Source organism: Haemaphysalis longicornis, unplaced genomic scaffold (genome assembly GCF_048455015.1).
Source record: "Haemaphysalis longicornis isolate Haplotype H1 unplaced genomic scaffold, Haemaphysalis longicornis Haplotype H1 scaffold_1, whole genome shotgun sequence".
Taxonomy (NCBI): domain Eukaryota; kingdom Metazoa; phylum Arthropoda; class Arachnida; order Ixodida; family Ixodidae; genus Haemaphysalis; species Haemaphysalis longicornis.
The window spans coordinates 315,698,795-315,724,496 of record NW_027526203.1 but is presented as its reverse complement, the minus strand read 5'-3'; the positions used below and the strand labels follow the sequence as shown (position 1 = coordinate 315,724,496).

General features: G+C 48.1%; 1 protein-coding gene across 1 annotated transcript in view; it reads left to right on the top strand.

Annotated features, from left to right (window-relative positions):
* Positions 1 to 25,702, top strand: part of LOC144150782 (GTPase-activating Rap/Ran-GAP domain-like protein 3) — a 751,818-nt gene that overhangs the window by 126,200 nt on the left and 599,916 nt on the right. The window lies entirely within an intron of this gene.

Below are 25,702 nucleotides of genomic sequence, written 5' to 3'. Positions count from 1 at the left end.
TTCGTTCATCCCCCAATGCCGCCTCGCATGCACGGCAGCAGAACCGTGATTCTACTCCCTGTTCCGCTCCTCCCAACAGCGTGACGAACAGGTCCCCGTGCACGACGGGGGCGGTGCAACGTCAGAAACGTTATTCCTACCGCCGGGACACATCTTTGTGCTCCTGCTCTGCAACAACCACAGCGCTGTGCATGCCAGCGATTCAGAATAGGCGCCGTAAACACTGCGGGCCAATGAGTTCCTTGCGAGTCAGTGTCGTATTCAGGACTTCTTTGCGGGAGGAGGCAGACCAAGCAAAAAAAGGAGCAGGAAAAACCTGGTAAGCAGAAAAATAGTACAAAAAGAATAGAATATATCGATTCAAAAAACAAAAAAAACTGTTGGGGGCGTTCGGCGTGCGTTACCTACCCTTCCTATTGCTTTATTAATCGTTGCTTTTCTTCCTGGGTGTTGCGAAATAGCTGCTCCGTGTGGTGCGAAGCCACTTGAGTTTAATTGGCGCATCACTTGCGGCTCCTTCGGCACCACCCTGAGTACATCTCTTGTGTGTATACACACGTGCGGTAGTCATACTATATACACCATCATCCGGCGTAGCACGCCAACATGCTACCAGACTAGCGCTTGGAGTTAAAAATGCTCCTTTAGTTTCCTCGCTGTCTTATTCCCTCTTTTTCTTCCAGCAACAAGTGTTGCAGGGTGCCTTTAAAGATCTCCAGATGGTAGAAATTAATCCGAAGTGTTCCGCTTTAGCGCGCCTCAAAGCCCAGGCGTAGCTCCGGCGCGTAAGACCCTCGGAATTTGAAGGGGAAAAAAACGACAGCGAGAAACAAAAATACTTAGTGCAAAACGAGAGGTTTTGCGCAAATACCCGCAGCGGTGGCTCAGTGGCTAAGCCGTTGTGCTGCATGCTGAGCACGAAGTGGCGGGTTCGATTCCCGGCCGCGGCGGCCGCTTTTCTGATGGAGGCGAAAAGCAAAAACGCCCGTGTGTACAAGATTTCGGCGCACGTTAAAGATCCACAGGTGGTAAAAATTAATCCGGAGCCCTCCGCTACGGCGCGCCTCATCGCCTGTGTAGCTTCGGCGCGCGTTAAACCTAGTAATCAAGCCGTTTTGCACAAATTTATTTCCCCGCCCGAATCAGCGCCATCCCCGAGACCAGTATGCTGCGAACAATGCTTGAAGCCAGGTTAAAAAAGTGGTTTGAGAGGTATAGATGGGCTATCGCCATCGGCAGGCGCGCGTGCGTGTTCTGTTCCTTTCATTTACCGCCGTTGCAGCTACAGCTACACGGCGCTCCGATACGGTTCGGCCACAGCTCCCGTGCTCCAATTACTTATGACGGCACCTGTACTTCCACGCTTGATGAGCATGACTGGTAGCGGACGGCTAGCACCCACGGAAAAATCAGAAAATGAGACTAATAACGCTATCGCGTTAAAAATCCTGCAACAGTCGGTCACCTCATCATTGTATGTTAGTGAGCCTTGATCTCTGGTCATCGTGTGACTATTAGATTATTATGATTACATTAGGATAGATGATATTATTAGCACAACAGGAGCATGGGATACCCTAGACCACCGGGATCATTGCAGATAGTCCTCAGCATACCTTCAACGCCAGTGCTGTAAACAGAGCTAGTCCGATTGTAGCTGATCCTGTCGACCATCAATGTAGTTTATTGCTCGGAGACGCACCGTGTGTGCGCGTGCGCAATAAATGCCTTCTGCCCAACGAGCCCGTCCGAAAGCACCTCGTCCAGTCGGCATCTCACGCACACCTTCCTTGCCCCGTCTCTACTCGTGCCGTTTAGCAGCGACATAACGGGCCGAGTCGCAAGTTTATGACACGGCTTAAAGTGCATTTCCACGCCAGGAAGGAAAAATGTGGACGAAAGGGAGCGCTGTAGCGAATCAAACTATAAACTTCCTTTATGGCTTTCGAGCGTAGCCAAACATGAGCCGCGCCGAGAGGTGCAAAAGGCCGTTCCAGCGAACAGAGGCGGCGTGCCTGCGCATATTGCCACCGCAGCACCGTAGACGTTGGCGACTGGGTCGGACAGGCTGAACTGCGCCGCCAGAGAGGGTGAAAAATGGCCGGGTCACAAAAAAGCTCATCCCGAGTAGCCCGCAACGGCGGTATACAGTGTGAAAGAAGAAGTGACGCCCCGATCGCACTCGCAGTCTGTACACACATTCGCCCGGGCTCTTTTTAGGACACCGCGACTCGGAATTCGCCCCCGCGCGCTGCTGCGACCTCTGTCACTTGCAGGCGGCCACTTGGTCACTGGTGGCCGCCGCCGCCGCCTCCTTCCTCGCGGAAGCAAGCTGGGAGGAAGAAGCGAGCGTTGCCATTCACCCCGAATCGCGCTGGGAATGGGAAGCAAGAGCACGTAAGGCTGTCACTCTCGCTGCGCCGCTGAGGCCCCGGAGTCGGAGGAGCGGAGGAAGCACTCGGATGGTTCCTCTGCGGCGGCCATCTCCGTTCCATTTTGACGTGCGACGCCGCTGCAGCTTGGCCCGAATGGCTTGCCACCGCGGATCATTTGGGATTCACGACACGGCAGTTCGGCCCCCGCCAACCAATCACTGTCACTTTTTGAGATGACGCCGGCAGGTTTTTCGCGCCGGCCTTCGGAACCCACCGGGTCGGCGATCTGCCGCTCTAACGACGCGCAACGGTACTTCCCTGTGCGGCCAAGCTATGCTTTAGGCTCACGTCCCGAAAAAAAAAAACGAAGATGTGTTGAAGTACAACTATACGTGAACGACCAAAATAACACACAAACAACGTATGGAAAGGAAAATGTTTCGGTCGACACCAATTTTTTTTAGAAGCTATAGGGCAAGAAAAAGATTCTCTGCGAACGCGTCATTGAAGGAAACATTTTTAACAAACAAAATAATTTCCATGTTATGCTATGATGCATAACAAAACATGGAAATTATTTCTTAACAAGAAGCGGTGTTATTTGTTGCAGCGTAGTTATATTTTTTTCTAAACCCGAATTAAAGCCACCCTAAGGAATGCTGTACGGCGGCTCCGAATGTTGGAAAATGAAGGGGGAAAATGAAGGTTGCCAAAAAAAAAAACTTTCCGCTACTCTTACTTTGCTAGCAATGGCGATTTGTGTATGCCAAAACTTGAGGTATTCAAACAGGATGCAGGAAGTATTGCTGTCGTATTAATTGTTATAAGACGATGTCCAGAGCAAATACTTATACACAGTAAAGCAGCATGGACAGCCATTCGTGCTGCAGAGGCTTCACGAATATATACTTTGCTTCACTGAATATATACGTGCAGCACCGCAGAAGCTGCGAAGCGTGAGGTGCCCCAGCCAACAGCACGCCAATGGAAAGGTTCGCAAGGCGTTCCATGCGCCTTCTGCGTTGCGCTGCTGAGCACGAGGTTGCGGGTTCGATTCCCGGCCGCAGAGGCCGCTTTTCTAATAAAGGCGAAAAGCAATAACGCCTTTGTGAATTAATCCGGAGCCCTCAACTACGGTGCGCCTCATCGCCTGCGTTGCGTCGGCAAGTTAAACCCTACAATCAATCAATCAATCAATCAATCAATCAATCAATCAATCAATCAATCAATCAATCAATCAATCAATCAATCAATCAATCAATCAATCAATCAATCAATCAATCAATTCAATGCGCCTTCTCATGATGGTAGCAGTATCAACACCATCTGGAAAGAAAGATGTCTCTCCAAAGGACAAACATCACGCAGTAGGCAGATTCCGCGCCCCCCATTGGTCATCGTCTCCAACAGTCGCTATTACTTTAACCGGCGAACAAACAAAGCTATCCAACTACTAGCGTGAGGTTTGTCACTCCGCGCTTCGACATCTTCATGAATTTGGCGTTGCCAGAAGGAGTGAACACAGTTTTATGAACATTGTTGACGGCGAATCTGTTGCGCTCATCGGCTGGAGCCAAGGCCCTCGCTCTTCATGCTGGCTGATTCCCGTCTTTAGCTTTTTAAACGGTGATAGGAGTTTGCGGAAGGGAGCTCGTAGCACTAAGCCTGTTTTCATCGATTAAATAAATCGCAGCGCGAAAGCCTTCCTCTTATGCAAGCAAACATCATTCTAGGAAGACCATAATAGGTACTCGAGGACTGGTGGAAGAATAAATAAAGTAACTTAGGTTTTTTCGACGCAGCCGATCGCAGGACCTCATGTGCCGTCGAACCTAGATTCAATTTGCCTGAGTCACGTCAGTCTTGCAACGATTAAGGTTATTTTTACTGGGGAGTACGAGCGTTTAGCGTGCACTGACCTGGAGAAGTCACCTGTCATTCACTCAAGCCCTCGCGTAGAAATAAAACGAGAGGGCTATGTTTAACATGGCCTTGTACAAAAGTGGGCGAAACAATGGTAAAGTTTGATGATGGAAAAATTACAATGCAGTGAACATTGTTGTTACATATGTTATCTGTTATTGTTATCTGACTAAAAAATACGAACCTAAATATGGCACGTTTTGTCTCAAACAACCACCGTCGAAGTCGAAGAAGTCGTTCAGTCAGATCAGTAGAACGTGGTAAATACGCCTTGACGGAAGTCGGTAAGTTAGCGATAGCTGGAGCGGTGGCGATGGAGGTTAGACTCGGTGTTCACCCCCAAGGTCATTACTGACCTTAGAGGGGCGTCAATACCACAAAATAACATGCCATACCACGTCCTGCTTGAGTGCTAAGATGGAGAAACTCCCCGTTATAAGCACGGTTGGGCGGTAATGGGGTGGTGGTAAAACCAGGGAAAGGATAAGGGTAGGCAATGAGGGCGGCATTTTCTATGTAGAAGGTGACGACCCATTGTGAACCAACATCCATTGCATCCGCCACAACAGCCTTCCGCCTTTTCACGGCTCGCTTGTGAATTCAGACCGCACGCTGCGCCCCTTGACGCTTCCGCAGAAAGTGCACGTTCCTCAAAGGGCTTTCCCGCTCTGCGGCTAGGCTTTTCTCCACCGAACTTTTCTTCTTTCTTCTTAGTGCGGTAAAATAGTCCCCTGGCCCTTTTTTATGGGATTTAATTATTTCGTCTGCGCGCAGGTTTTGCGCAAGGTTCAGCGCAAGACGGAGGTAGAGAGGGAAGGAGAGACGCACTCCGGTTTCGTTGGAGTGAACGCAACAGTCTCCCATTTTCAGGGCTTTTAAATTCGTTAAATACTGCTCGCAACAGCTGTCGTACCACCATAGGTATTCGTGCGTGGAAAGCTGGGCATCCATTCCTTATTAATCCTGTTGCGAACATGACGCCACTGTTGGCATACCAAGCCGTGCCTTTTTGGTGGAGCTTTGTGGGCCGGACTCCGAGGCCATATACTCAAAGTAGCTGCATGCGAAGAATTGCGTAAAAGATCACTATTCGTGACGAGAGGCAGTCGTTAAATTAGGGGCAGCCACACCGCTCTGATTATCGATTTCTCTGTTTCCCGCCAAATGATAACTACAGCCTATTGCATTGTTCCAGTCCGAATCTTCGTCATTTATTTTATAACGTAGTTTGGCTCTTTTTAAACGACCGCCTCCCAAATGTTTAAAACACGGGCAATCTTGTTTAATTTGCGGGAATCCATTTCCGTTTCTTCCGGGATCCTGCGCGGCCTTGCGCCCCGGCCGAACGGCTACTTGCTGCGAACGTGCCCGATGCCCTCGCTGTCTATTTCGAGTCATCGATCGGCGTGCAACACAGATCTCCCCTCTTCGACTTAACAATTGCGTACGCATACAGAACAACCGGGGCTCATACGTCCGCACAGCTTTCGAGAGTCGCACGGGAAACGTCCGCCGACACTGGCTGCCCGTTTCGATGAGCCCTCCACCCCGTTGGCACGTGGCCTCCAAATTGCAACTGCAAACAAATGCGCTATGCTTTTCTTTTTGTCGTTTTGAGGGCCACTCTTTGGGCACATATCTACGGGTTGTGGATCGCCACAATTCGAAGCGCGAAATTATGCTTATTTGTCAAACAGTTCTGCAATAAGAACAACACCAGGGTGATGTTTGTAGGAAGAACGTGTTGTCTGGCATGTTTTGTAGCTAATGATTAAAAGATCCAAAAGCGAAGTGCAAAATTCAAGACGTGCAAAACAGAAGAAGACGGGTCGAGGGCGCTTTCAGCGTGGTTTATTTGGACAGTTTAACATCTCTATGGCCTCATCTGTACAGGCACATGCCCAGTAACGGTCCCGAACACCAAAGCATGCACACGGGCTATCACACACACAATGGAGCATTTTATGTAAAAAATTCAAGAAATTGCATTTAAACTCTGCTCAGATGTTCTGATGACCTGAAATTCACTGTTCTCCCCTAGTTTTTAGGTGAAAAACTTGGGCCAGTTTGCGCGATGTCTTATTTCCGCATTCGAACAAAATAATCAGCTCCCTCGTGCAGGCAGAACAATAGGCTTGGTAGCTCGTACTCATCGTACAGTCTGCTTCCCGTAGTCGTTCCCACAATTAAGTTAGCCGAATCACGTGCACCTTTGCAGTCTGCGTAGAGTTTTCACATTCTAGAACGGGTCTCATTTTTACCCACGAACTCCCTGCCGAAAACATTCTACAGTTCTTAAACCTCACATTAAACTTTTACCATCGTAACCTATGCTCGCCGTCGGCTGTGCACGGTCATAAAAAGGCTTGTTACCATTCGACTCGTGCCATTCTAAAACGGCAAAGGGTCTGACTGTCCCAAAACCTATTTGGTGCACCCTAACGACACCTCGCGCTCATGCTATACAAGCCAGCTTTGATGTGTCTAGGGTCCATACCGTAGGTTGCGCAAAGCCGCTTGTCCAGCAGACGAATGCAACGAAGCCAGTCGTGCACAAAGCGTTGCCATACGCCCAGAAGATGTTGCACAACCTCAAGAAGGTCGCAAGCGAATACGGGATACGAATGTTTCCAGCCCCCGATATGCTAGCTGGTTTGTGTTCTCGTCTCTCAAGGCATGACGAAAAAAGAAAAAGAAAAGACGGCCGAGTGGGGAAATAAAGCACGGGAAGACCAACGCAGATGGCGAATAGTGCATAGGCGATATGTCGGTGCATATTCAAAGGGCTGAAATGCGATTTCTTGATTTCTTTACGTGAACAGCTTTGTGGGTGTGCGCGCGTGAGCGTTCCTGCCTTTGTGATTGGGACTTTTACTGCGTATGTCCACGAATGCTGCTGACAAACCGAGTTTAAAATTAGTGCCAGTCCATTAATACAAAAAATAAAACTCACTGAACGCAAAAACATATCGCCGTTTACACTGGCTTCCCCTGTATGAGCACGTAGGCCAACATTTTTGCACATTAATCGCACATAAGGCATGTTTATTGTGAAGGGGCTCTTGAAAGTACCATTTAGAATATAAGCGACAGGTGGTTTCGTGCTCAACAAATAAATAGGGACTCGTGGTCTCCAATGAGCAAAACTATCACCAGTGTATTTGCCTTCTTGCGTTCAGGCTATATTGAAACGGCACGTGGAACATCGCTCTTTTCCTCCCCAGGGCCTTTCGCTCGCGACTCTTTCCTAGATGGGATCGTGCACCTCCAGACGGCAGACATTAAAGTCGTTTTAAAGGAGTGGGCTTTCTTCACTGCAGCTTCTGATTTCTTGTAATTGAAGCCTGCGGAATTGCTCATCCATTGCGATGACTGTTTCTCAAGTGCATGGGTTTGCGAAAAGCTAATTTAAACCCTCGCTTTCTGCCACTTTGCTGGCCGGCTTGTTTGGCCCGCCTTGCGTTGCGTCCCTATAGGCGGTTTAAGGGGGAAAAGACACCGCCCCGGGGCAAGCAAGCAAAAAGGCAACCCGGAACCCGAGTCCAGATCAAACCGAGAACAGCGAATGAAAATCCTGGGCACGAATTCCGGCGGGTAGCTCGGATGTTTCGCATGTAGCTGGCTTTCGAATTCGGAACAATGGCAGATATAGAAAACACGAAAGAAAACGTCGCCACAGAGCTGCATCAAAACCAGGCTTCTGACTCCGAGCCATGCTCGCCCAATCGCTCCGGGATCGCGAACTGTGCGTCGTCCGTGACTTTCCATAGATCGGCAACGAAGCGAAGGCAGCTGCTCTAGACACGTAGCTTTGTTTTGTCCGCGAAAGATGCTACCCACCCTCGCCGTACGCCGTTGAAGTGTTTCTCGCTTTGCCTGAAATGCAAGAAACAAACAGACCTGGTTGGGTAAGGAGCCATGCCTAGGCTCTGTTGGGGAAGTTGCTTTTTGGCCTGTATTGTGCTGTGCTTTTGGACGCGCGAGCGTGTGTGTGTCTCTGCGTGAAATGAAGCATGGCAAGAAGTAATGCCTGCTCTTCCGACAGCCGCCCAATTTATATAAAAAAAGGGAGGCGTACTATGATTCTATAGAACGGTGTTGTTTTCCGCGTGCTCTGTAAATCCTAACGTTCTTGTTTTTTTATTCTTCGCTTTTTCGGGAAGCCATTGAAATGCTTGGGGCGCTATGCTGTAGGGAAGAAACTGAAAACATGCGAGAAACAGGCGGGGCCCTTCATCATTTCTATTGAACAGTTCATTTCTACGCTTTTTCCTTCGACTCAACGGCTTCAACGTGTGGTAACTCGTGGAAGCTCAAATAACTTTCTCTGAGAAATAATTCTCTCAATGCCTTATTATCTGCATTTCGCTGTACCGGCAGATCGATTCCTGTTTTTCACCGTCTTGGGCTTGTGCTCCTTGCCTTGCAGTGCTGGCGAAAATTCGCAGCAGTCTATATCTTCATCCAGCGTCATATTCTGCCACTATGCGGGTTCTCTGTGAGCCGCTACTGCAGGCAGATTGATGAATGTGTTCCCGCACTTTGCTGCACTGGTCGAAGCCACCGGTTCTTTTCTGCATGCGCCGTGAACGACTCTCCTTGTACACCGTCTTCCACCCACCCCTGCCACCTCGAAACGACGGTGCTCCCGAGATGACACCAGCCGCATAAGGCTTGCGGAGGTGTCGCATTCTCTGACAGCGGCTCTTGCTGATGTCACGGGCGTGAACGCGTTCCCTATACGTGTGGCCGCGGTGCCGGATCACTCGCTGCACGCCGAGGTAATAGGCGGGTGATGTCGCTGGGCGGGAAAATATGCAAATCGTACATGTGCCATTTGTTCTCCTCTTTCTCACTCGTGTCTGCCACTTTCGCATGGGAAAATGGCTCTTTTTTATCTTTTTACAACGGTGTGTATAAAAGAAGGACTAACGAATATGCGCGGAAGATGGTCATGGCGACATCGCAAGCATAATAAAGCAAGTGTCTATGTTTTAGAAACCGGAGAAATATGTAGATCTTCGCATGGCTCTCTACGTGTTCCCATGAGCCTGGCGACTAGTTCTGCCTGCTATACTTGGAGCTGTCGGGGGAGCTTTTTCTCTTATATTTCAGTCCATAAATTCTACCCCACGCGCAATGAACATTCGTAGGGGCGTTGATACTGTCAGCTGGAATTCTCCCTGCAGCGTGTGCGGCTGCGAACAAGGTGGAGAGTTCGATTGCGGCGTTCATATTTCCAATTGAGACAGAATACAGTGCGCTATGTGTTTGTCTATGATCGAGCATTTTGGACTTCCTGCCTTTTACCGCTGTGGCCCAACGTAACTTAGGGAGAACCACCGCACCATTCTGAAATCAAAGCTGACCACTTAGGTCGTCAAATTTGTACGAATAGTTTGCATCAGCAATTTTCAGATATAGCCAACTGAAGTATAACTCGCTGTTAGAAAAGAGTGGGTATCGCGGTGTACAGGTACCCCGTGATCACGTTTAGAGCAGGGTAAGAAACACAAGGAATACTACTAAGAGCCCGCTAACTCTGCACGCACGGCAGCCGAACGTAGCTTAAGCGCGTTAAAACCCATTTTTATTCCAGAAAGAATTGTTGCATTACTTATGGAAAATTAATTCTCAGCACGGGCGTCTGCATTTGCGCGTGCTTTTTCCGGGCTAACGGGTCTGGGTAGGAATGAAATAAGCGGTGGGAGCGGGAATCTCACCTACGCTTTCATTCCTCATCGGCACAGAGGTCACTAAAAATAAATAAAAAGCTGGAGCACCGAATGGCCCAAAAGAGTGGCCAGTAGGGATAGAGGGTTTAAGGGGACGATCCGTGCGAGTTTATGAATCTTCCAACGATCTTTCTTTCGGAAAACGCATGCGCCAGTAACCACTCTACATATACGGGAGCTATATAATAAGGTGCCTAGAAGAAAACTAACCCCTTTCTGAATATACTTCGTGCAGTTCTACATGAAAAGGTAAACAACGCATCATTCTTGTCAACTTCAAGGGTGGGAAACTTCATATTTCCGACACATTTGTGCTTAGTAATATCAGTCTGCCTTGTAAAGTCCCGTGTCTCACTCGCTTTCAGGCATCACAGGAATGAGAGAAGCCCTGCGCATGTAGACAAGCGAAGAATGTACTCCACTCGACATGCATTAAGATGTCGGGTACATCATCACCAATTTTCCAGCGCTGCATGAACTTAAGGATGCAGTACACAGCTTCAATGTTTGATACCTGTATTGGTGCTCCTGGCCAATTTGCCGCACCATACCTTTCTACTAATGGGTTTCAAAAGGGGTGTAAAACTGCATGCAAACATTAAAACTGGAAGCCTTACGCCACTTGTCGTAAAGCCCTTAAAAATTGGCCGCGTATCTGCTCCTTTCGTTGCAAATGCCGTCAAAAGACGATCGGTCTTTATCGGCTTTTGCCAAGTAAATGCCTCCCTTCGCTTTCCCGCTCACCTCTCATGTTGTTCCTCTTGCGTCGCCCTCCTCCAAAGGTAAAGACGCCAAAGGTTTGTTTAAATCATTTTAAATTTCCCGCGTTCCACTCCTCCAAACCGGGTGTCTCGATGCGAACGCTGCTGTACGGGGAAGACGCGCGTTAATCGAGGCGCCCTACTTCAGCGTTTATAGAACCGCGTTTCCCTACTCCACGTGCGTTGCAAGCAGAACGTGGAACCTATCTAGTGGAACCTTGCGTAACTGTTGCCGGTTGATTTCTTAAAATGACGCCAGAAGCTATAGTGGCGCGGGCGACAGCAGGCGACGGCGGAGTGAATTCTTTTTCTGCAGTTGATGAAGTATTTAATTTCGCAAAAGTCAAGCATGTTTGATTTTTTTGTATAAAAGAACACTGCAAATATCACTTCTGTATTGATTTGTTGTCTCATATTTGCGCAATGTCTTGTTCTTCTTCAACAATGTTGACAAGTATGAACATTACACCGGACATAGACGGGTAGATTTAGCTGTGACTATATAAGACTATTGCGCAGGCATTGTTTTGCTTTGGCCGGGTGGCTGAATCGAGTCACAGACAGACAGACAGACGGACAGACATACAGACATACAGACAGACCAAAATTTCTTGGTTTAAGTAGCCCAAGAAAGACTATCGTCTTTAATAACGGTCCAACGCTCGTGCTCTACAGCTGCGAGGCAGGGGAGCAGGCCCCTTCTCACGCGTGAACGGAAATGCAGAGGAAACTTTCCACTTTCTTAGCTACAACTGATGTGCGCTTATCGATGTGCCGAGCATCGCCTCCTCCTTCCCCTTTCAAGAGCTCTCACTCCCGTCTTGTTTGTCCTTTCAATTTAAATGTGAGATCTCGCGTCTTCAACTCAATCTCCGGTCAGCCTCTACCGAGAAACAAATATCGTCTAAGAAAAGTGTAGCCTAAAGGTTTAGCCTGCCCTCGGTGCGTCGGCCCCGTAAGGGAATAGGTAAAGAAGAATCTGGATGACATCGAAATTTTGTGCACGCGGGAATTTGTGTATTTCGCCTCTATCGAAAATGCAGCTACCATGTTCGGTATAGAAACCACGACCTCAGGTGTTGGTGGCCGGTTGTGGGAAGGAAATGACTTTCTTTTCGGCTTTATATGGCTCCAAACGAAATGTTTAAAGGGACCCTGCACCACTTTTTTCAACTTTTTTTTTAAATCCTAAATGCTTGCAGACGTAGTCACCCAACACACCCAGTACTTAGATTAGGGGGTCGCAAAGTATCTCAGCCAAAAATTACTGCTTTATGCCCATCAAATAACTTGTAAATTCGCTCAAAAGATTTTTCTTTCTTTCCCAGTCTTGACTTTCTTCGACGGCTCGAATTACGTCACTAAGGCCACGTACCGGATGTTGTCCGGTTTTCCTTCAGTTGCAGCAATGAACGCTTTTCGATAGCAACTTAAAAAAAAGCCACTAAACCAAAGCAGAAATGGAAGGCGTATTCGGTGTGGCGAGCAAATCACGCAGTGCCGTTCCGTGTTGGCGATAACTATAGCTTTCGCAGTGGTTCCAGACGCGAAGGAAAGAGGCAACGCGCTTATCGAAAGTGTTCCAGGGTCCCTTTAAGCTCCGCTTCAGCTCCGGAAAAAACAACTAACACTTCCAAACAGTTGGAAGTATTGCACAAGAATATAATTGATAAACTTGAAATAAATGCACATTGTCTTTTATAGTTACACCTGCAGAGTAGGTAAGGTTGTGTCTAAACGAATAAATTATTCAACTGCATTTAGTATGCAACCTATCAGTATCTTGCCCGTTTCCCCCACTGCCACAGATCATTCACTCCGCGATATTTCTCTTATTACCGGGCTCAAAAATGTTAAAGGCTGATTATTTATAATTTCTTTTACTCACTAATTATTTGCAGTGGTTTGACCTAGGGTGAACTATTCTTAACACTTCGTAACTTTAATGTATGCGCATTCGAGCGGTAGATAGGGACGTACTATAAACAACACAGCATTTCACGCGGCTAATATCAATGTAGTTTGCGCATTATGTGGATCCTCTGATAAACACTTACGTTATTGCGTGCGTCGGTAGTGGTAAAACAAGCGTGCACACGGACACTGATGTTGTGTTTCATTCTAAGCAGCCTACTCGATACTCTACAATGAGCTATAATATATCTCCCTCATTCCCGGCATGCCTATTTACAAAATCAAAATTATTTCAGAGTAATACACTTTCTCCGCTTATTTTTTACTGTCGGTCTTCTTGCTCATTTTCGACGCAGTTTTCAGGGTTTTTTTTTTTTCAACGAACATCACGCATTAAAAAAAACCGCTCATCAACAGTATTAAAAACAATTTCCCTCCCATCACGACACCGAAGATTAGAAAATTCTGGTTTGCAAAACATGGCCAGCCTTGAGACCCTCGTTTACAGCTACGTCAGGGTACCGGAGTGCATGGCGTTCTGATCGTTTGTGTGGCTGCGTCAGTTTCCCCAGAACGTACCTTCTTTCGGCCATGTAACGGTAGAACCAAATGCGAGTGAGGGAAACTTACACTAGCATGCGTCACCCTCATTCTGCGGTCCTAAACGTTCTTCAATTGTGTTATAGCAGGAAGAGTGAAGCGGGCCGAAAGGAATGTCGTCACTATCTACTAAAAAAAAAAAACCGCTATGGCGTTTGTAGCCTACGCTATCGCGCTTTCATTTTGTTGCAACCGTAGTGCGCTCAAAGTGCTTACAAAAGGAGTAGATTTTGTTGGAGTTGTAACGAGCGGGTCTGGATATTCGCCCTAGAATACTTCTTGGCTGCCAACAGTTTCCTTTAAAAATTCTGCTTAAACTGCTTGACGTAACAAATAGCTACGCAAGGGGACCTAAACATCGAGATGAAGACAAGCCGGTTACAATAGCTCTGCCACTTTTTCCAACGTTTGTTTTTTTATTGCAGGCGGTTCTTTATGCAAAACAACGGGAACTAAATGGGACAGAGTTAAGGGCGCAATAACACACAGTACAGCACCCATACACACTCACACAAACGCACACACGCGCACACACGTACACACGTGCGCAGGCAAACACAAAAAAAGAAGTTTGAGTTCTATTCTCTCATCTGGATTGTAAGGCTCTTATTTTCACTGTGGTTCATTCTGATTCCTCGCACAAGATCGAGCATGAACAACTTCTTTCTGCTATTTTTAAGATCGAAGGGTCCTTCGTTCTGTGAATGGATTTTTATGGGCTAGTTCTCGATAGCGTTGTAAACCTTGGCAGCGATGGCAAGTCCTTTCCTCTATATACAACCAGTAATCTCGGGTTATGGATGACAACAAAAAAGAAAATCAGCGTAGGAAAGACCGCTGTCTTCGCCCTTCGTGCCCGATAAACATAACGGACGAAAAAATGCACTCGAAAAAGGATGAACCAACAGAGTTAAAAAACACACATCGACACGCGTTGTGCACCTCGGCTAGGAGGAGTACCGTGAAATTTCATGCTGTCCCGGCCCCTGGTGGCAGGCTCAGAAGAAAATATTGAACGGCGATCCCGGGTTCCCCAAAGCGCTCATGGGTGGCGCCTCCTGGCTTAGCTACGCTCAACGTTTATAGCTACTCTGACACGGTGCCTTACTCCTCCGCGAGGGGGCGCTTCATGTACGTCACCCGCGAAAGGAAACTTCGGTTACGGATATTAGCGGCTGCTTCGAATATGCGCGTCTCGTTTTCAAAGACGATAGTCTTTCTCGGGCTTTTTAAACCGAAAAATTTGGCCTGTCTGTTTGTCCCTCTATCCAACCACTCGATCCAACCACCCAACCACCCGAGGTTTGATTCCGACCACGGGAAGCGTTTTTTTTTTCTTTTTTTTTTCGAATTGATCTTGCTCCGTGGGCTGCACACGTTATTGTTCCCCGCCGCTGCTAACTTTGTGCCCCTCAAGCCTTTGGGGTGGCCCAGTGGTTATGTTGCCTGTTGCCGGTTGCTTCAAAGGTCCCGGGTTAGATTGCCGGGACCTCTTGAGGCGCTCACTCCCAACACCGGCCCGGGGGCTCCTTGCCTCCTCGCCACTTTCCCTCACACTTCGAGGTTTTTTGGTGCGACGGGCGGACAATGCTCGGCCTAAACAGGTCCGCTGTTGAAAGCTTCAGCGCTCCGCGTTGTCTGCTGGCGCGAGCAGCATTGTATCCTCTCGCGCGTCATCAGGTGGTGCCTGTTCGGTGTGTGCTCACTTGCGGCTATCACGCTTTGTCAAAATTATCTAGGCGAGCCTAAAGTGCGCAGGCCGCAAAAAATTCATGTACAAGCGTACGTCCCGAGCGAGGCTGTAACATTTGATGCCGGAAAGCTAGAGAAAGCACCTTTTATCCTTACTGTCATAAAATATTTTTCAGACATTTAAAGGTGAAGCTTATTCTTTGAATTATTTGTGGTCGATGAGGCTTAGAATTGGTGTAGAAAGTTTGGAAAAAGATCCGCTCCAATGCAGAGAAGGCTAGGGCAACAAAATTTCTTACTCTGGTGTGTGGCCTCCGCGATCGGCTACCGGCGGCGCGGCGCGCCGCCGGCAGCAAATCGCGGAGGCCACGTCTGGTGTCTGCGAGTGTGGCTTCCTCAAAATACGCGGCGCTCGCACGGGCCCTAAACTCATCGCATATAATGTGCGAGCCACAGGTGCAATCGATAAATGCAAACGATTTCTCGCTGCTTTTACACACTTCGTCTCATTTATCTATCGTAATGAACGCGCAACATTAGGCTTGCGGAGGAGCCATGAAGACAAAATGCAAGTTTGTGTTATTCGAAAGATTTCGTGTTTTATAGTGCCCCTAGCGCTTGTGCGAATGCAAACGATGCTTTATTCACTGAGAAATTATTCAATTTAGGTAAAAATTTTGATTTTCCCGCTCAATCGTGCGTTTTCGTGGTCCCAAATGACATCACAGGAACCGACCGCTCTTCAGCCTAGGGTCCCTTGATTCACGCATCCGCCGTACAGGGTGGAGACACGTATGCGCTGGCGCCGCCATTTTGGTCCACTCGCTCGCTGCCGAAACAAGTCATTGTATCAAAACCGCGCTAAAATTATCGCCGCAACGGGGTTAACTGGCGAAGTTTGAATCATCTTATCTGTTTCGCGTTGCTGGGTCTCGTGGGAAACGAGAACGACGTGTTGTGCACGTTGACCCAACTGCAGCGGCACGGGACCGTTCAAAGGGTGTCTCCACCCTGTACGTTGGTGCTGGCACTGAGGTATTCGCGCGTTTGTTTACGTTACTGTACCTAGAAGGAGCCACCATACCGTGGCGTGTCGTTTTCTGCCTTTTTTTCGTTCTGGGAGAAAATGGTTTCGTGAAACATAGTGCTCGCTCGACAAATATGTTCACGTAAGGCACCGTCGCGTCAATCAATCGGCCAGTGTCGTCTGAGACAACCCCAAAGCCCCGCAGTTCTGTGCAGCTAAACCAGCATAGTGCGCGCAGTACCAACAACAGCAGTACGAAGTGGTACTTCTGTGTTTACATGTGCTTTCGTAACTTACACTTGCCACCATCCTTACGGCTTTAAAAAGAATGTGCCCTAAATTTAAGCGCAAATAGCTCGTTCGGCAAGCTTGTAAGCTCTGCCTAATTTGCGTTTACTTTCGCTGGCCTCCGCCAATCGCAGAACTGGCTCGAATGACATCATAGGTTCTGTTGCGGGAAATGAGCTAGTGGGTCGCATGGCCATTCCCTTTTTTCCTAATTATGTAGCTTATTTGAGCGAAGTTTACGTTAAAAGTGGTGTCAGTATGATTCTGACGAGGCAATCTTTTGAATGAACCAAACTTGTGTTTTCTCTTCATGGCTCCTTTAAAGGGCCCTAATAGGTCGCGATTGCAAGCGGGCTATAACTAGATAAGCGTTCTTTTCTTTCCGTGTTTACATATGAAGTCTTGCCACCATTCAAGAGAGGTTCTACTTTTTGCCTCTGACTTAGCCTCTATGACGCAGCTAGCACTGAAGACAACGGCGGCGCTATTGGCTGGTGCCTTAAAATGCTGCAGCCAATCAGCGTTTCCGGCTTTGGGGGAAGCCGCAGGTGGTATTGGCGGCTCGGGCGGCGTCTACGACAGCGACACTCTGGCACGGCGTATCTTTGTAGGGACGAATGTCGGTCACCTCCATCCGTCACACGAGCTTAGCTGAGCTTGTTGATATAGCGCGTCGTTTACGAGATATGAATAACACCGACAAGCACGGAGTGCCTTCTGCAGGCAGAAACGCAGCTCACGTGACCACGGAAACCATCTGCCTTCAAGTTGGACATGACCGCGCACGTATCGGCACACACCACAGCAGCTAATTTCCTTGCCACCTGCAAGATCCGGACCATTGTTGAAAGTCAGTTTACCAATGCGTGAAGGGGATGATAGTGCGGTGTAAGTGAGCTGGGTATCGTCGTCGTTGCGGCTTCATTAATGCGGTGACCGAATAACTGCGCGATGCTAAGTCTTTTGAGCGACCCGGCCTCAGAGAGACCTGCTCGCCGTGACATCTTCGCCTGCACGAAACGCAAGCAGGCTGCTAGTCTTGGGTGGAAATCTTCAATTATTATCGTGAGCGAGCACGTTGTTTTTGGAGAAATCCTATAGCTGGCGTTTCCCCTATGCTAGAACTGACGTGTCATCGCTAGCACGGCCGACGCGAAAAGCCGTGACACACAGCCAGGAGTAGGTGGAGCTTGCGCGCTGGCTGCTAAAAATAAAAATCCGGGCAAATCGCTGAGCGCAAACGCCCTGAGCGCAAACGTCCTGACAAGTGCCTCTAGGTTGTTTTGCTCGAGCTTATGAGCTCGTAGCATCTTTGAGGCGCGAGGAAAGAGTGAAAGCTCCAGGCCTTGTAGCCTTCGTCACCCCATTTAGTGCTCCTTTAAACTGTCGGGAGCGAGTGATCGAATAACGTGAGTTGTAACGGCACGCCGGGGCCTTTGCATGCTTCTGTGAATTGGAGCGCTTCTACGAACTTTATATTCAGTTTCGCGACAACCAACATATACTCAGACTGCGCCGACAATTTTAAATTATGATTTTTCTTTGTGCCGTCCAAAGTTTTTTTAACGACACACTTCGCAGGGGAATATGGAAGTCTACGGCGAAAATTGAAATTCACGTGCGCTAAGGCCAGTAGTGGCGAGCGCGGCTCTAGCGCCATCTAGTTTAAGCAGGCCTAACTGCTCGCTCTAAACGGTCTATACTTCGCTCCAAGTTTTCTCAATCGAAGCGGAAAACGGCGTCTGCTCACCGCTCTACGGAACATCCTCGAAAGATCCGGCCTCTACCATTGCCTTTAGTTTCTTACTCCATTGGATATGTCAAACTTTTCCTCCAATTCCCATAACCTACCCCCTCTCCCCTAGACGCCAAAATTCGTTAAAACGTAACATGATGTGTTTGTACTCTTTGTAAATAAAATAAATGCGCGTTATCACCATCACCTACACAACACCGACACCGGTAAGCACGAAAACCAGATTTAAAAATAATTTGTCAGGTTAAGAGCACATTAGTTGCTCAGTGACAATGACTTTACCTTCTAACGTTAAAAAGTTCCTTCGGAATTATATTACAAAGAGTAAGAAGAAGAAAATTCGGCGCAGCCATGAAAAGATAGCCACTGATATTAAATTTCCGAGGTGCGCCGGGCAGTTGCGAGCGGGTTGACAGCTGGGGAATGGTTCCGTAAGCGAGGCGTACAGTAAGGCGTTGAGGTGCTGATGAAAAACATTGCTTTCTGACAAACATGAAAACTTTTTCAAGAACAAAGTACCTACACAGGAAGGTTTATGTAACAAGGTGATTTAAACGCATGAGTGACGCAACTACGGCGCTCCCGTTCCGATCCTGATGGTGGTCCCCTTAATTTGTTACGCTGTTGCGCCTTTGGGGTAAACAAGAGGCTCTGCGCGTACACCTGACAGTATAGTTACGCAACGCCCGGCCCAACATGTCTTGTTACCTTTTCTGCAAACTTTCTCTTCCAGTGCCCGCTGTAACACGTAACAGTTTGCCGCATTTAGCTCCGTATGTTACGCCCACCGGTATTTTAGGCGTCTTTTGAAGGGAAACTTTGGCCCTTTTCATGTTCATCCCAAATCAACGTCAGTCGCAGCTTTAGCCTTTCTTAGAGAGCGTCCCTAAAGCAGTGCGAAAATTCCAAGAGAGAAGGAAGAGGTGGGGAAGCAGGCCCAGTGCTGCCGCAATTAATAGCGGCATGTGACACTTCACCATACGTTTTCGCACCTGCTTCGCCGGAAGGCCCATTTGCGACACTACTAATTAGCGCGCGCAAAGAACAAATAAATAGCTGGCCTTGCGTGGGATAACTTGATATGCATGTTCACATTTTATTATTGACGCATATGTCAGCCCTCCCCGCCTCCCTGGACTGCTGGTTGAAGTTATTCATGACTTAGTGTGAAAGACCCCTCCCTCCTTCCCTCCCTTCCCCTCCCTCCCTCCCTCCCTCCCTCCCTCATTCCCTCCCTTCCCCTCCCTCCCTCCCTCCCTCCCTCACTTAACATAGCTCGTTCCTTAGTTCGCGCTACGGAACGCCTCATGCTATGGAACATCTCGTGCTATTAAACCTTTTCACAGCGCAAAAACACTTCTCGGCTCGCTACCCCCCCCCCCCTCCCCAGTGAACGTATTCGGGGCATGCCTACAGGGGCTGGAGGTAAACAGCTTCACTGTAACACGGATGTGTACTGGATTGTTCTCAGACATTTTGGCGTTGCCTTTGAGCGTGCACATTTTCCGACCTGTACCTTCTTCTGTAAAGCGTGCTTTGCCTGTCGTGCAGCAAAGCGCATGAGGAAGCTTTTTGGTCAGGGGTAAAGTTCAAAGTTCCAGGGATTTACGCTGCTCGAAAGGGGAAAAAAATTGAGCGAAGAACAGAGTGTATATAGTCGTCTTCATACGTAGCGTGCAGCGTAGGGGAAAATACGCAGCAAAAATAAACAAATTGTATCACACCGCCTTGCGCCTGGGCTCAGTGCGTATACGATGCGGGCGTCCGCGATAAGACCGCGTCCGAAGGACCAAGGCTCGAAACGCAGCCAGGGATTTTTTTTCAGCAAGAATTTTTTAAAACATTAATAGAGCTAAGAACATAAAATAAGCACAGTCAAATCAATGCAATCTACATGGCTGAAGGGAAAAGCAGGAGGGATGAAACCATTCGCGTCGCCTGTTCCAAGTTCAGACGCGCTCGTCTCGCAGCATTCCGCTCGCACACGGGGTGCCATCTCTGAATTCCTCTTGCCGTGAATACTGAAGGCCAAATACTATTAAATATTGCAGCAACCAACGTATGTAAGCTTCGCCTGTTGAGGTAACACTAGTAAAACGCTAATTATAATAAATCACAGCATTTGCAAGTTTACTGCATTGAGCAGCCTTGCGCCCTAATTTTCTCTTCGGAGGGAGCGCCAAATTACGCTCTCCAACCTTTGCAGCGTTGCGCGCTATGCGTGAAAGGGAGTTTAGATCTCAGAACTAATGAGTCAGTCTTGTTGAGTTGATTCCACTTTTGAAAGTTGTGGGGAAAAGCTTGAAAAGAATCGAGAAAGCTTCCGAAGGTGTGATGACCGCTTTGAACTTCTTGGGTCAACCACTTGCGGAGACACGTGTCATAGCCGGTGCTGATAGTGCGGAGTATTTCACGCCATCCCAAAAGGCAATTCGGATAGTGCGCTGAAATCTTAATTCTAATATAAATTAACATTCAACTCCTTCGAAAATATCCTGGAGGCCAGGTCACATTTCAACTAAACTAACCGTGCAGAGCTTGCGAATTTACGGCTACATGGAAACGTCCAACTTCGCGGCTAATTACGATAGTTTTACCTCACACTTGAAAAAAGGTTATAAGCCAAGCCAATTTCAGACCTAATGCAAATCTGCACAACCCAAAATTTCCCAATGGCACGTGGCTCCAGTGCAGTTTCCTCTCAGTGCATTTTTGTGAGGAACTGTCCGTAATTGGGAGTACCGCAGAAGCGAGCGTGTGGGAAAACGCGACGTCTTCCGCTTGGGTAAGTAGTAAGCGAGCAGTGCCCGCGCTCGGCTAGCACAGAATTAGCGTTTTGTGCGTGCGCAGTTGCGCCTTGACCGTACAACGCATTTTAGTAGGCCGCTAAAACTTCACATTAAAATTCCCTAATGTGCACATTTACGCAACGCGGTAATGAGTTTCAAGGTGTTGTAGTTATAGTCTCTTCTTACTAGAACCTGTGGTCCCGGGGAAAAAAAATTAAAGCCAACTTGCACAACGCTGCAAGCCTGTTGACACAGCAGAGCTGTGTTCATCTCACTAAGCTAAACTTGAAGAGCGCCTTATAAGTCACTGAAAACCATTTACGCTATATATATGGCACTCGTCAGCAGAAGACCAAATTAAACGCAAAGTAAAGTATATAAGTGCTTTATTTGTGCAGTGCCCTCTTCAGTCTTCATATACTTCATCGTTCGCTGGCGCAAAGTCTTCATCGGGAGCTCCCTCGCCGTTGAAGACCTGCACTACGTCTTGTTCTTGTTCTTCTGGGCGATTGCATCCTCGCCTGGCAATGCGGCGCGCTTCCTGAGAAGCCGCCTATTCTTCGGGCGTCCGCATCTTCTTTGGTAACCCCATCCCCCATGTGCGTGGAACAGGGTCGGAGAGAGTTCTGCCACCGCATCTGCAGCGGTTCCGATTTTTATCCGCGCGGGCGGTTGCACCTAGCAACGCGGGGAGAGTGACGTCAGCGGCAGACGACAGTCGTTTTGCCGCCGACGCTGTTCGCTCAAACGCTGACTGGCACGGCCCCTCAGTAATGTTTCTTTTCTATTTGCGAGCCCCTCACGTGGCGCAAGCTCACGCGCAAGCCTGGATATGTATCTGAGACTAGGCGCCTGCCCTGTTGCGTGCGCGTGCTTCCAAACGCTTCGCTGCACAGAGCACCCACCTGACATATGTGATGTTACTGCGCTATTCTTTTGAGCACCTGCTAAAGGCAGCCCACCCTTCGGGCTGTGTGGCCTCGATGTAAAGTACTGAGTACCGCCGCTGGCGGCTTGGGTTCGAGCCCCACCACGTCTGTGTCTTAATTTTTTTTATTGCTTACGTGTTTTTTTTTTCTTAATGTAGTTTTTTTTTCGAAACACAAACCTACCTGCTTTTTTTGTTAATAATAGTGATTTGGTATCTTTTAGGTCGCTTTAGGTTTGAGGCGCAGCCAATGACATTTAATAACCATTCTGCATCGCGCTAACAGACATGTCACGTGGGTGCTCTGCTGCGGCGAAGCGTTTGGAAATATGCTGCCCTGTTAGCTTTTATTCATTTCGTGCTCAAGAAGCTCATCCTTTTGTACCAACTTCTACTTCCAAATTTTTTACCAATGCTCGTTCGTGATTAGATGCTCTTTCTTCATTCGAATGATAAAGTTTCTAATTTGCAGTTTTGTGTAGCGGGCCCATTTGCCTTCCTTACGCCCGATTTCTGGCCTATCCCCCACTCTGGTACCTGTTGCCGGGCGCTCTCGTGAGACGCAAAGCTCAATTACTTGTTCCAACTTCTACTTCCAAATTTTTTACCAATGCTCGTTCGTGATTAGATGCTCTTTCTTCATTCGAATGATAAAGTTTCTAATTTGCAGTTTTGTGTAGCGGGCCCATTTGCCTCTCTTACGCCCGATTTCTGGCCTATCCCCCACTCTGGTACCTGTCGCCGGGCGCTCTCGCGAGACGCAAAGCTCATTTACTTGTTCCAACTTCTACTTCCAAATTTTTTACCAATGCTCGTTCGTGATTAGATGCTCTTTCTTCATTCGAAAGATAAAGTTTCTAATTTGCAGTTTTGTGTAGCAGGCCCATTTGCCTTCCTTACACCCGATTTCTGGCCTATCCCCCACTCTGGTACCTGTTGCCGGGCGCTCTCGCGAGACGCAAAGCTCATTTACTTGTTCCAACTTCTACTTCCAAATTTTTTACCAATGCTCGTTCGTGATTAGATGCTCTTTCTTCATTCGAATGATAAAGTTTCTAATGTGCAGTTTTGTGTAGCGGGCCCATTTGCCTTCCTTACGCCCGATTTCTGGCCTATCCCCCACTCTGGTACCTGTTGCCGGGCGCTCTCGCGAGACGCAAAGCTCATTTACTTGTTCCAACTTCTACTTCCAAATTTTTTACCAATGCTCGTTCGTGATTAGATGCTCTTTCTTCATTCGAATGATAAAGTTTCTAATGTGCAGTTTTGTGTAGCGGGCCCATTTGCCTTCCTTATGCCCGATTTCTGGCCTATCCCCCACTCTGGTACCTGTTGCCGGGCGCTCTCGCGAGACGCAAAGCTCATTTACTTGTTCCAACTTCTACTTCCAAATTTTTTACCAATGCTCGTTCGTGATTAGATGCTCTTTCTTCATTCGAATGATAAAGTTTCTAATGTGCAGTTTTGTGTAGCGGGCCCATTTGCCTTCCTTACGCCCGATTTCTGGCCTATCCCCCACTCTGGTACCTGTTGCCGGGCGCTCTCGCGAGACGCAAAGCTCATTTACTTGTTCCAACTTCTACTTCCAAATTTTTTACCAATGCTCGTTCGTGATTAGATGCTCTTTCTTCATTCGAATGATAAAGTTTCTAATTTGCAGTTTTGTGTAGCAGGCCCATTTGCCTTCCTTACACCCGATTTCTGGCCTATCCCCCACTCTGGTACCTGTTGCCGGGCGCTCTCGCGAGACGCAAAGCTCATTTACTTGTTCCAACTTCTACTTCCAAATTTTTTACCAATGCTCGTTCGTGATTAGATGCTCTTTCTTCATTCGAATGATAAAGTTTCTAATGTGCAGTTTTGTGTAGCGGGCCCATTTGCCTTCCTTACGCCCGATTTCTGGCCTATCCCCCACTCTGGTACCTGTTGCCGGGCGCTCTCGCGAGACGCAAAGCTCATTTACTTGTTCCAACTTCTACTTCCAAATTTTTTACCAATGCTCGTTCGTGATTAGATGCTCTTTCTTCATTCGAATGATAAAGTTTCTAATGTGCAGTTTTGTGTAGCGGGCCCATTTGCCTTCCTTATGCCCGATTTCTGGCCTATCCCCCACTCTGGTACCTGTTGCCGGGCGCTCTCGCGAGACGCAAAGCTCATTTACTTGTTCCAACTTCTACTTCCAAATTTTTTACCAATGCTCGTTCGTGATTAGATGCTCTTTCTTCATTCGAATGATAAAGTTTCTAATGTGCAGTTTTGTGTAGCGGGCCCATTTGCCTTCCTTACGCCCGATTTCTGGCCTATCCCCCACTCTGGTACCTGTTGCCGGGCGCTCTCGCGAGACGCAAAGCTCATTTACTTGTTCCAACTTCTACTTCCAAATTTTTTACCAATGCTCGTTCGTGATTAGATGCTCTTTCTTCATTCGAATGATAAGGTTTCTAATTTGCAGTTTTGTGTAGCGGGCCCATTTGCCTTCCTTACGCCCGATTTCTGGCCTATCCCCCACTCTGGTACCTGTTGCCGGGCGCTCTCGCGAGACGCAAAGCTCATTTACTTGTTCCAACTTCTACTTCCGAATTTTTTACCAATGCTCGTTCGTGATTAGATGCTCTTTCTTCATTCGAATGATAAAGTTTCTAATTTGCAGTTTTGTGTAGCGGGCCCATTTGCCTTCCTTACGCCCGATTTCTGGCCTATCCCCCACTCTGGTACCTGTTGCCGGGCGCTCTCCCGAGACGCAAAGCTCATTTACTTGTTCCAACTTCTACTTCCAAATTTTTTACCAATGCTCGTTCGTGATTAGATGCTCTTTCTTCATTCGAATGATAAAGTTTCTAATTTGCAGTTTTGTGTAGCGGGCGCATTAGCCCTGCTCATGCCCATTAGCCCTGCTCATCCCCCGCGTGGGTACGTGCCTCCGGGCGCTCTCAAGAGACGCACGCGCACGTGCGCTGGACATTTTCTTGGCATTGTTTTCTGTTTCTTGGCGGCCCAACCAAAAGCGCAACGAAGATAAGAGTACAGAGTATCGGCACTCTTTTCTCCTATTGCTTTGTGCCGCCGCCATGATCATTGGTCAGTTTGCATTACGTGACATTTGTTTACACTGCGACGGTATGCATGAGCGCCGCCGTTTTGTTGTTTATGCGTTTTAGTCGATGAACTACGGTAGGCTAAGCCTGTACCCATGCTCTGAGGCTGCGCGCGACTGGCGTCGTTCCGAATTCACATCAAGGATAACGCGTGTAAAAGCATTTCAACAGCAGAAGTGTGTCCAAAGATGTCGTTTCGCTGCATCTTGGGTAGTGTTGCTACAAAGGACCCGGTAGAAGTTAACGGCGAGGCCGTATAGATGCGAAAATCTCGCAACACTGATAAACGCCAAAAAGGCCTGCGTTGCTGACTTGCGTGCCTCAGTGGCGGTACTCTAATACCTCATCTACTGACACTACGCTTGGCTTCTTTGGCGGCAAATGCTGGGCGTTCCTGCCTAGCCTGACGCATGCGTTCGGTGTCTTGGGCAAGAACAGCTCTATTTAGTTGCACTAGTCCTGCCAAGCCTTCAAAGATCATCTGCAAACATAATCTTTACCAGGAACGCATGGTGGGGCGGTTCCATTGTTCGCAGGTGCTTTATCATCCATGACGCTGTTTCGATGCCTGTATTGTGGTTGCCTTAAACGAATTCTGACCTCTATGCTGTATGCTTGATTAGCCTGACGCATGCGCTCGGTGTCTTAGGCCTTGGAGCATTGCCATTTTAGCCCAAGAAGATCGTTTTTGCCCACGGCGATGAAACCGTTGGGGGGTAGAGGTATACAGCTTTGCTGTAATAGAAATTATTGGTTTGGCGTAACAGCAACACAACAGGGAAGTACAAGCCTCTCCATTACAAAGAACGCAACGCATTG